Here is a 10632-nt window from a genome sequence, read left to right as displayed (position 1 = left end):
TGGAGTGACTAGGGGGTCCAGAGGCCAATCAGTAGTGAATACACCCCCCAGTATATAACATAGCCCCGCCAAATCTCTAGCACTGTAATACAGGGCTGTGGAAGAGAGTGGAAGCAGTTCTGTTACTCCTGCTGCAAAAGTGTCATTTAGCAATTATTAGTGTGAGGAAAGGGATATCTAGTGTAGTTAGGGTACTATATACCACTATAGTTAGATTCAAAAATCTAGTTTCTGTAGGGAAAGTGTTAAGTGTCAGGGTGACCGTAATGTAGTTTAGGGTGAACTGACTCTGACTGCTATGCCAGGGTGACCGAACTCATCCATGTCAGGGTGACCGCCAGAAGAAAAAGATCATCTGTTTTAGAATTATTAGCAGGGTTGTGGCTCCGTTCCTGTCACACCTGGGCGTTTTTGTTTCAGGCGTTTATTGGGCTTTTTTGTGGACGTCTTTGGAGGCAGGCATGACATCTGAACTTCTGTGTAGGGGTATATATACACACACACACACATATATGTATATATACACATACACACATATAGGTTTTAAAAGGAGCGGAACCCTATCCATGCGCTAATTAAATAATTTGCAGGGATAGGGTTCCGCTCCTTTCACACCTATATGTGTGCATGTGTATATATGTGAGGAAAGGGGAGGTAATATGGCGCTGTCAGGCTAATAAATAGGAAAAATTAATAAATATGTCTTAAAGTGCGCTGGTGATAGGTGAATAAGAACCAGAATATATAAAGCTTCATATAGTGAATCCTTAAAAAGTGTAAATAAGTTGGATAAATTGGTAAAGAATGTGTATCTATATAATGATAAATAGATAGAAAAATTTAAGATATAGGTGATACAAAATCAATGTGTAATCTTAAAAATATATGTATAACTATATAAAAGATTTAAAGTGATGTTATAAATATCTTCCATATATACTTAAAGTGCTAATTAATCAATCGGATATATATTGTGCTAATGGGCCAAACGGTAAATAACTTTGTATAAATCTGTGCACATAAAAATCATAAATAGTGTCCAACAATTTAGATAGCATAAATAAATAAATAAATATAAAACGAATATATAGGAAAATTGTCCATATAAATAGCCAAATATAGCAAATATAATCGAGTCCCAAAAAGGGTGATGAAGTAGGGATTTGACAGGATAAATGGATTACAGGACTTCCAGAATGATGGGGGTGCTCAATACAGGAATCAGTGCTCCCCTCCTATTATTCCCGCACTCACCAGATGGTGGTACCCCCACAGGGGTAATAAGCGTTTGGGGTGACTCTTGAAGGTCCCTCCGAAGGTTGGCTAGTAATCCACTTAAACCCGACTTCGTATCCTACTCCAGGGAAATTTGATGGAAAATCCCTCCTCTTAGAGTACAAATGGAGGGTGGCAATGCATGCTCTTACACAGGAATACGCAATAATAGGGTAGCTTACACAGCCAGGAGCACTCGAGGCATAGCAGGTCTGGAGGAAGGAAGCTGCTTCCTTCCTCCAGACCTGCTATGCCTCGAGTGCTCCTGGCTGTGTAAGCTACCCTATTATTGCGTATTCCTGTGTAAGAGCATGCATTGCCACCCTCCATTTGTACTCTAAGAGGAGGGATTTTCCATCAAATTTCCCTGGAGTAGGATACGAAGTCGGGTTTAAGTGGATTACTAGCCAACCTTCGGAGGGACCTTCAAGAGTCACCCCAAACGCTTATTACCCCTGTGGGGGTACCACCATCTGGTGAGTGCGGGAATAATAGGAGGGGAGCACTGATTCCTGTATTGAGCACCCCCATCATTCTGGAAGTCCTGTAATCCATTTATCCTGTCAAATCCCTACTTCATCACCCTTTTTGGGACTCGATTATATTTGCTATATTTGGCTATTTATATGGACAATTTTCCTATATATTCGTTTTATATTTATTTATTTATTTATGCTATCTAAATTGTTGGACACTATTTATGATTTTTATGTGCACAGATTTATACAAAGTTATTTACCGTTTGGCCCATTAGCACAATATATATCCGATTGATTAATTAGCACTTTAAGTATATATGGAAGATATTTATAACATCACTTTAAATCTTTTATATAGTTATACATATATTTTTAAGATTACACATTGATTTTGTATCACCTATATCTTAAATTTTTCTATCTATTTATCATTATATAGATACACATTCTTTACCAATTTATCCAACTTATTTACACTTTTTAAGGATTCACTATATGAAGCTTTATATATTCTGGTTCTTATTCACCTATCACCAGCGCACTTTAAGACATATTTATTAATTTTTCCTATTTATTAGCCTGACAGCGCCATATTACCTCCCCTTTCCTCACATTTACCAAATATAGTTATCTATATTTTTGAGGTAGGCTGCAGTCATTTATTTACTTAATTTTCTCCAATAGCGCGGAAACTTTCCCCCTGCATGTGTATATATACATATATGTGTGTGTGTATATATACCCCTACACAGAAGTTCAGATGTCATGCCTGCCTCCAAAGACGCCCAAAAAATGTCCAATAAACGCCTGAAAAAACACACCTGGGCGTTTTTGTTGCAGGCGTTTATTGGGCATGACACATATAGGTGTGAAAGGAGCAGAACCATATCCCTGCAAATTATTTAATTAGCGCATGGATAGGGTTCCGCTCCTTTTAAAACCTATATGTGTGTATGTGTATATATATACATATATGTGTGTGTGTATATATACCCCTACACAGAAGTTCAGATGTCATCCCTGCCTCCAAAGATGCCCAAAAAATGCCCAATAAACGCCTGCAACAAAAATGCTCAGGTGTGTTTTTTCAGGCGTTTATTGAGCATTTTTTGGGTGTCTTTGGAGGCAGGCATGACATCTGAACTTCTGTGTAGGGGTATATATACACACACACATATATATATATATATATACTATATATACACATACACACATATAGGTGTGAAAGGAGCAGAACCATATCCCTGCAAATTATTTAATTAGCGAATGGATAGGGTTCCGCTCCTTTTAAAACCTACGTATATGTGTGTATGTGTATATATACCCCTATACAGAAGTTCAGATGTCATGCCTGCCTCCAAAGACGCCCCAAAAAAGGCCCAATAAACGCCTGCAACAAAATCGCCCAGGTGTGAAAGGAGCGGAGCCACATCCCTGCTCTACTAAAAATTCTAAGAATTTTTTTTTTTTTCTGGTTCTGGACAGGCTACAGAGCAGAAACTTCACAGGCACACTTTTTAGACCCCCCAGACACTAAATCCAAAGAAATCTCATTTTTTTTTTCAATAATTTTTTTTCAATAATTGGCTCTCTATGAAAAACGACAATTTTTAAGAACTTTTTTTTGTGTGATTAATAGTCCCTGGGGCATGACCCAAAACCCTAGGCACTTTTTAGGGGCATTTGTTGGGTTTTAGCGCTTCAAAATGGTGTTTTTTGATTTCGGGAAGTTCGGGTGTTCTGGTCGAACCAAACTTTTCCAAAGTTCGATCATCCCTACTGGGGACCTGAAGACCGTAGAAGAACCGGCCCGCGTGAGGACTGTACTAGATCCTTGGACAGGTAGGTATCTTTGTACATTGTTTTTTTTTTTTTTTGACTTCTAAGTCAGCAGCTACAGTATTTTTTTAGCTGCTGACTTTTATTTATTTTGTTTTTTTAAGACTAAATATCCTCTTTAAGCAATACTTGTTCAATGTATGTGCAGCTCTGCATTGCTGTTTAGATTATTCACTTATTGTACCTTTGTATTGGGCTTAAATTTGTGTCCTATAAGAGGCAGTTTCTGAATTCACAGTCTGCATGGTACCAGTAGTCCCTGAATGAGGGCTTTTGCCTCAGTCTGAACAATTTCACTTTGGCTTGAAATTATAATAGTCTTTACTAGAGGTAAAGTGTATCTCTACTATTGCAGCCAAATTAGGACACAGTTTACTTTATATTTGTTATATGTCCCCGTCCACATATACATCCACGTATAATTAAAAAAAAAAAAAAAAATATATATATATATATATATATATATATATATATATATATATATATATATATATAGTATATACTTGAATTCTTTATTTAGCGACAAACAAGGGTTTACAAACTGCATGCACAGTAATAACAACAATGACCAGGCAGCCCACAGCAGTAAAAACAGAACAGATGCCTGCAAAGAGATCCTGAATGACATGGAAGTAACCTCCACAACAACAGATCAGACTTAATTAACAAGAGAGGAGAAACAAAAAAGGTAAGGAAAGAGAAAAAAAAAAGGGGGGGGGGGGAGGTGTGATGGGAGGGAAAAGAAGGGAGAGGGGGATGCGGCAAGAGGGGAGGTAACCCAGGCCAGTAAAGGATAATTGGATTGATAGTAATTGGCCAAGCCATAGGACTCTAGGTGGAATCCTGTTGGTCAATCAGCTCCTGATATGCAGTAGTATAGAAAAAGATACAATGGGTACAATGTATCATGAAACTTTACCTCCCTATGGTAGAAGGAAGGTGTAAGGCATTTTATATGTTCAATATAATAGATTTTGGATAGCCACAGAGAAATGGGAGAGGTAATGGGTTGTTTCCATAAGGCAAAGATGCAAGCCCCAGCTGCATTTTGTAAATGTAAGTGAAGATTTGTACCGCGATCACTGGACACTCTTGAGATGCAGTAAGTAACTCCTATTGTAAGTCCCCAGGTTTACCGACATGAGCTTGAATTTCAACTGGCGTACTAGGTCCCAGAAAGGGCCGAATTTTGGACAATGTCAGAAAATGTGCAAATAAGAACCTTCTTCCTGGCCACATCACCAGCAAAGTTTGGATGTACACGGGAAGATCTTGCGTAGGGTGGCCGGAACTCTATACCAGGCCATAATATCTTATAACCCTGCTCTTCAAACTTACTTGCAAGAGAAGACTTGTGTGCAAACAGGACCGCCTGTTTCACCTAGGCCGAAGAGAAGGTCAATTGCTGATCTTTCTCCCGTTTACGCAAGTATGGAGGAACAAAGGCTTCTGGTGGAACAACCAACAGTTGATACAATTGGGACAAGAGATAAAGAATGTATGATGTGTCTAGGCACAAGTTTTCAAATGAAGTAGGGTTATGTAGTACCCCAAATTTGGCAATAAAGGACTTCAAAAGGTGTCGACCAAGGGTCCATAGGTGGTTTCTTATGTCATCTGTTGAAGCACAATACCCACTGGTAGAAACCAACTCTCTCAAAGCTATTATAAATTGTACTACGGATTCACTATCATTCTGTCCGCATTGCTGGTATTTGTCATTTTGCAACCATGTTTCCTTTAGGCACAAAGAAGATCTTTAATGCAGTTAGAGCTGCATTATACGTATCACCTGCTGCTGGTGGAGTAAAGAAAATAAATTGTCCTTCTGCTGTCATGCAGAGAATATGTAAAGTATGGTCTCTTGCAATAGGTAAGTCCTCCAGATTAGATGCAAGTATATATTCTTAAATATACGAATCCAAGCAGTAAAAGGCATTGCAGGCTCCCCAGGCTGCTGTTGGGATACAAAAACATCCTCATTGTAATTTTTTATGTGTCCTGTAATCTGGGAGGCAGAGTAGCTATGGAGTGCTTTATTAAGAATTTAAAAGAGAAGTATGGGAACTTTTGTGGGGGGAATCATACTTACCTAGGTTCGATGCTGCATCTGTCCCCTGCCGGCTCTAAGACTGAGTACCGAGCAATCAAACACCACTAATCGCTCTGTGCTCAGAGCTTTCTTTGCAGAGAGCTGGCGACTGTAAGTCACGGGCCTCTCTTCTCTGCCCCCCTCCCCCCCCCCGCACTCACTGGATCACTGGGCTGTGAAGGGGGCAGAAGTGACTGGCTCAGGCTCTCAGCGGCTGGGTGCCGCTCCAGGCATGTGGATGGATCGTGACTATATGGTCACGATCTTTTCCAAACCTGGACCGGCTCTGTGAGCTTGTGTGCTTCAGTCTGCTGTCTGCTTAAAACAGGTCACAGGAGTGCAAAACGAACTGCACTCCTATAATCCACAGGAGAAGTACAGCCAAATGAGCTTTGGCTGTACTTCTCCTTTAAGGTATCCATAAAACGTGTGCAGGCTTCTGAGTGTTTTGTAACCATATAGAAAGTATTATACATGTAACATGTAATTGGTGATGTCTACAGGCCAAAGATATAAAAACCACATTTAGGATGGGCGTGGCCTTTGGCATCAGTCACATCCTCTTCGCTGCTGCCATCTCCTATGCTCTGACTGGCTGCAAATGTACATTGTGGGTTAATTAAGTATCATGTTTTCTCACACTATATTACCAAAAGTATTGGGACACCTGCCTCTACACACACATAAACTTTAATGGCATCCCAACTCTTCTGGGAAGGTTGTCCACAAGGTTTAGTAATGTGTCTATGAGAAGGTTTCCAGAAGCGCATTTGTGAGCTCAGGCACCGATGTGGATGAGAAGGCCTGGCTTACAATCTGTGCTCTAATTCATCCCATGTTCTATTGGGTTGAGGTCAGGACTCTGTGCAGGCCAGTCAAGTTCCTCCGGCACAAACTCACTCACCATGTCTTTATGGGCCTGGTTCAAATCATTTGGTGGAGGGGGGAATATGTTGTGGGGTTGTTTTTCAGGATTTGGGTTTTGCCCCTATAGTTGTAGGGAACAACTATGTACAGTGTAGGGAACTCTTAAGGCATCAGCATTCCAAGACATTTTGGACAATGTCATGCTCCCAACTTTGTGGGAACAGTTTAGGGTTGGCCCTTCCTGTTCCAACATGATTGCGCACCAGTGCAAGGTCCATAAAGACATGGATGAGTGAGTTTGGGGTGGAGAAACTTGACTGGCCTGCACAGTGCTTTGACCTCAACCCCAGAGAACATCTTTGGGATGAATTAGAGCAGCTCTGTGAGCCAGGCTTTCTCTCCAACATCAGTGCCAGATTTAAAAAATGCGCTTCTGGAAGAATGGTCAAACATTCCCATAGACACACTCCTAAACCTTGTGGACAGCCTTCTCAGAAGAGTTGCAGCTGTTATAGCTGCAAAGGGTGGGCCAACTTAATATTGAACCCTACAGACTAAGACTGGGATGCCATTAAAATTCCTGTGCGTGTAAAGACAGGTGTCTCAATATTTTTGACAATATAGTGTATTATACAAAGCAGACATATACGTGCCCATACTACTTCTCATCAGACAAAAAACACTGAGAACCTGGAATATAATTAAAAGTGGTCTTCACATTTTTTTCTTTTTAGCCAAATAAGCATTGTGGTTTTGTTATCGGATGCTTGCTTTACACATCTCTGTGTAGCGGAACCTTGAGGTTAATTTATAGAATGACTTTGGTTGTTCTTCAAACTTAAACAACCTTACGTAAACCAAACCTCATTAACGGCCTTGTCCATTTTTTTTTTTTGTTTAAAACCTCCCACATGCCTTGCAGTAAAAGTATACTATACGACTTCAAAGTATCAATGTGTAGGCATTACCAATATCACCGAAGGCTTGACTTTTGAGAAATATCAAAAACATTTTAGAATCAGGCTGCATTTCTTAGCTATTTGTAAAAAGCTATGGGGAAGAATTGATTGCAGAGCTCTGAATACATTATTACTGGCTTTCCACTATGAATCTTAAATGTGCTTGTGCATAAACTTTGCCTGCATTCTATTGTTTAACAACACTTGCATACAACCTAAACTATTGACTAACACATAACACCTCAGTTCATCAGACAAAATCCCAAATTTGTCAGACATAGTAGTTCTATGCAGAAGTGCCACTTTTATAAATGATGAGAACCTGAAATTGGATTACAAGTAACCTTTGGCTTTCGATCAGTGAGACAATAGCCAATGTTGTTAAGGGCAATTTCCATGCACAGCATGTGGGTCCTGTTTCACCGTCCAGGGACATGGTTGTATACTGCTCACAACTGTTTATGCATGTTAAGCAGCCTTGCTGAGAAAGCCTTCATAAATCTTGCCAAAATGTCCCTTTTATAGTTACCATTTCACTTATGCATTTTTTTTTCTTGTTGAGGACAGCTGAACCTTTATTTTCAAAAATATAAATTACTGTATTTCAGACCTACAGAAAATCCTTGGCAAAAACGGCAAAAAAGCACTTTTTATTGACATAGCATTTCATTTTGGTCAGTGGGAACATTTTTATTTTACGCCAAATACAAAAAGGTCAATACCGGGGGCCGGGGAGACTAAGGTCTAAAATTTGTACATGCTTTAGCCTCAGGCAGCTATTGTTTTAAAAAGAGAAGCCTACCAAAAATTTATATTTTAGCTTTTGTCATATACTGGAGCAGGGCTGCTGTTAGAAATCGCGGGGCCCCATACAGACTACCTGGCAGGGCCCCCCCAAGAAAATATTAAAGATATATTTAGCTAAAATTACAACAAAATCACTATTATCAGACACAAATATAACATAACTCGCATAATTCCTGCCAAATCTAAAAAAAAAACTATGTAAAATAAAAAAGAAGATGAGAAAAATATACAGGCTGGGCAGTTGGAGCTCAGTGATCAGAGAGACAGAGAGAGAGAAACAAAGTTACAATTTACAAATAAACTCCTGAACAGAGATAAGTGCTGGGAGGGGGGGGCCCACACAAGGGAGGGGGATTAGTGAGGGACAACTGTCTCTTTCTCAACAGATAAAAGCTGATAGCAGGGAGAGGGACAGATCAGATTCAGGTGCTGGAGGAAGATTTCTGTATTTGTTGTCCATCACTAATCACCCTCTTTGTGTGGGCCCCCCTGTGTGCTCGGGCCCCCTACAAATAGTCCCCCCCTATCAGCGGCCCTGTACTGGAGAGTTGAACCAAATAACCATTTCATAGATACAGGCAGTCCCCGGGTTACAAACAAGATAGGTTCTGTAGATTTCTTCTTAAGTTGAATTTGTATGTAAGTTGAAACAGGTATATTTTTTAATTGTAACTTCAAACAAAATATATATTTTTTTACATTTTTGGTTAGAAGATTCCACCTTTCTGTTCCTGTGACAATTGGATTTTGAAAATTTTGGGTTGTTGTGGAAACAAGGATTGGTGATAAAGCTTCAGTGGAGACACCTTTTTCCCATGTCCAAAATAAATGAGTTACCTTGGGTGTAAAAGACATTGCACCAAAACACGCCCATATCCCAGGAAGAGAATAACAAATAAAATACAGATGTGAGTTGTTCCAGGCCAATTGGTCCCAACCACATCTAGTAAAAATAGTGGACTTTAAAGCGTGTGAATGGTGCAATACTAATAGTTAATAGCCAAGACAGGACATATACAAAATATACAATTACATACAAATATACAATCATGATTCATACAAGTAACTTGTCCATAAACAAGCAAAGCCTGTAAAAATACACAGCCAAGATGTAAAGGGACTGATGCGTTTCACTGAACAATTCCCATGATAATTCTTACAGGAGTGAATTTCCCTTCCTAGGGGTAGATTTCTTCTCGCTTCCTGTTGTCTCCCTCCATTTGTATGTATGAGTCATACGTAAGTCGGATGTCTGCAACTCAGGGACTGCCTGTATAGTATCTCGAGAGCTCTATTGTTAAAATATTCCCACATTTGTGTGCCTGCTGTAGTCCTTATGAGGGCTCCCACACAAAGGTGGACAGATACACCCAAAACCTCCAGGTAGACAAGAACATAGTCACAAACATTGGTGGAAAAGTCATGTTTCTGGAATAAAAAAAAAAAAAAAAAACAGGGGCTGACTTAGTCCCCTAGACTTCATCTATAACTAAAATAGAATACGTGAACTAACCCTTTAATATAATTCTCATTGAACAGTACAATTTATTTTTATTTTAAAATCTTAAATAATGGGCAGTCATTCTTGTTAGAAACCCAAATATTCTTAGCTTAAACTAGTAAATTGTTTTTTGGGCTTAAAAAAATTCTTCCAGCTACCTACTAACTGCATAGGTGGAGCCTGCACCTTTACTTGGCATCTACAGTGCAATTTGACAGATGACAGCATCTTCCCAGATCACTTCCTAATCACCGGAAGTATAATTTTGCATCTTGCAGTAGGGAGTATCTTATTTGCTGACTATAGATTCACATTTTTTTCTTTATTTTTTTTTTTAGGCTTAAGTTATCGGCTGCGGCCTTTTATAACCACACCGTGCTGTTATCATATGAACACTGACTGCATATATGTATATACCTGACATCTTGTGCGCATAGGTACTTTTAGTTTTGTGGCGGTGTATATGTTCTATGCCAGCTCAGAAAACCTGTTTGCATTTCAAAATTTTAAAAATACTTCAAATTTCCTATCTTCTATCTAAAAAAAAAATCTCCTGAATTAGCTGGACCTTTGAAGGGAACACTAGTTCACCGAGCTGGCATGAAGGCTACTTTAGTTAATCATCCCACTAGTTGAATATTTTTCAGTGGGAGTAAATACATTCTCACACAAAGGCAAGCACTTTGTGGAAAGTGCATTTCAGAGGCCGGTATTGCTGTGCACCACTTGATTGTTGTTAATGTCATAGCCATTTGACATAATGAATGAGTTGGACACACCTTCTCCCAGAAAAGCTGCTTGTCTTATCTAGCT

This window comes from Pelophylax lessonae (assembly GCF_965119305.1).
Source record: "Pelophylax lessonae genome assembly, chromosome: 4".
In the NCBI taxonomy this organism is placed as follows: domain Eukaryota; kingdom Metazoa; phylum Chordata; class Amphibia; order Anura; family Ranidae; genus Pelophylax; species Pelophylax lessonae.
This window is presented reverse-complemented; position numbering follows the sequence as displayed.